Source organism: Castor canadensis, chromosome 15 (genome assembly GCF_047511655.1).
Source record: "Castor canadensis chromosome 15, mCasCan1.hap1v2, whole genome shotgun sequence".
Classification (NCBI taxonomy): Eukaryota; Metazoa; Chordata; class Mammalia; order Rodentia; family Castoridae; genus Castor; species Castor canadensis.
Window position 1 is genome coordinate 55,863,313 of NC_133400.1, and position 2,289 is coordinate 55,865,601.

At 50.5% G+C, this 2,289-nt stretch overlaps 1 pseudogene; it reads left to right on the plus strand.

Annotated features, from left to right (window-relative positions):
* On the plus strand, positions 1-1,581 carry LOC109677563 (F-box/LRR-repeat protein 14-like; annotated as a pseudogene).
* Positions 1,582-2,289: the final 708 nt, after the last annotated feature.

The window sequence follows — 2,289 nt, forward strand, 5'->3', positions numbered from 1 at the left end:
CAGTAGATGGGATGGAGGGACGCAAGGGCTGGGAGCGCGCCTGAGGCCGGTAGTAATCAGGAGGGACAGAAGACAGGAAGGAAGGATGGACGCACCAGGAGGATGAGCAGTGGCGGTGGCCAGAGCCTCCCTGAAGGCGGGGATGGGCCGGCCATTGGGCCAAGGCGGCAGTCAGGTGGTGCGCTCTTGGTTCCTCCGCAGAGCAGGAGCGACTGGACCCCATCCTCCTCCCCAGGGCGCCATGGAGGGGGAAGGAGGAAGATGGAGACCCACATCTCCTGCTTGCTCTGGGAACTGCTGGCCATGATCTTCAGCTACCTGGACAGCATGGGCAAAGGGCGCGTGGCGCAGGTGTGCACGGCCTGGCGGGATGTCACCTTCCACAAGTCTGTGCACCTTGGGGTGAAGGCCAAGCTGCAGCTGCGCAGGGCTAACCCGTCGCTGTTCCTGGCCTGCAGGGCCAGGACTGCAGCTGCATGCAGATTCTGAGCCTCCGTGGAAGCCTCAGCTAGGTGATCCAGGGCATGGCCACATGGAGAGCCTCAACCCCAGCTGCTGTTAATAACTTAACTGAAAACAGGCTTGGCCACGCGTTTGTGCAGGAGATCAGCAACCTGGGCGCCCTCAACCTGAACCTCTGCAAACAGATCACCAACAGCAGCCTGGGCCACATCGCCCAGTACCTCAATGGCCTGGAGGTATTGGAGCCGCGGGGCTGCAGCAACATCACCAACACCAGCCTTCTGGTCATCTCCTGGAGTCTGCAGTGCCTCAAGAGCATTTACTCCTCAGCTACAGCCACCTCTCCGACGTGGGCATCAGGCACCTGGGTGGCATGAGGCACAGTGAGGCTGAGGGCTGCCTGGGCCTGGAGCAACTCACTGCAGGACTGCCAGAAGCTCACGTATCTTTCTCTAAAGCACATCGCCAGGGCTGGAGGGCCTGAGGCTCCTCAACCTCAGCGTCTGTGGGGGCATCTCTGACGCGGGCCTCCTGCACTTGTCGCACATGGGCAGACTGCACAGCCTTTACCTGCGCTTCTGCGACAACATCATTGACACAGGCATCATGCCCGAGCCTCTCAGGGCTGGATGGGTCCTTCTGCCCCAAGTGGAGGACCAGAGTCTGGCTTACACAGCCCAGGGGCTGGACAAACTCAAGTCCCTCTGCCTCTGCTCCTGCCCCACAATGACGATGACGTCAACCTCATTGTGGGCAAATAGACGGGCTGCACATGCTAACATTAGCCAGTGTGTGACTATCACTGACAAGGGCCTGGAGCTAACTGCTGAGCACCTGAGCCAGCTCACTGGCATAGACCTGTATGGCTGCACCCAGATCACCAAGCATGCCTGGAACATCACGCAGCTGTCCTGTCTCAAGGTACTCAACTTGGGACTCTGGCAGATGACAGACAATGAGAAGGTCAGAGTCCTCCACAGCAACATTCAAGACCACGGAGTTAAAGAAACCCAGAGACCTTTATCAATTGTACAGTTTGTGAACTTGTATAAACAACAAAGATCCTCTTAAGATGTTTCTATTCTCACAGTAAAAGCTTAAACTGATACTTACATAATAAAAGAGGAAATATGAAGTATGTTTTTGAAAAAAAAAGCCAACCAAACCCTTGTATCTGTGAATTATTTTTGAGGCATTTTGTGTTTGGGTACATGCCAAGGTAGGAGGTGCTGTTTGTACTGACAGGAAAGGAAGCCTGGCCCAGCACTTGTGCATGCTGTCCTGTGTGGTGTGAGTTTCCTCATGGCTGGACGTTCCTTCTGTGCAAGGTTTACTACTGACTTCCCAAAGTTATGTTTCTAGAAATGTGACTAGCCTGGAGATTTCTATAAATTTTGTTTTAAACTGTCAACATGGAAATTTAACAAACTCAAAAAAATGAAACTTTTTAAAAAAACAAAAAAAATTAATAAATTGGGCCTCCATATACTTAAAAATATTGCGATTATACTTTAATATATAAATTCTATGTACTAAAACTACAAGTCAATCAATGGAAGATCTTAAACATGTATATTACAAAGGGCATAATTAAGTAGCTAATACAACATGTTAAAAGACAGTATGACAAAAAAAGGAAAAAATAAGTCAAGGAAAAAGTTTGAGGCCATCCTGGACTACATGGCAAGATTCTGTAACAAAAACGAAAAAAGCAAAACAGAATTTTGGTTTTGAGTGTCCTGCTGTTACTACCTGACACCCTTCAAACTCAAGATCAGAGCACAGTTTTAGATGTCCTCTTGAACATCCAGGTTACTGAGGCATGCC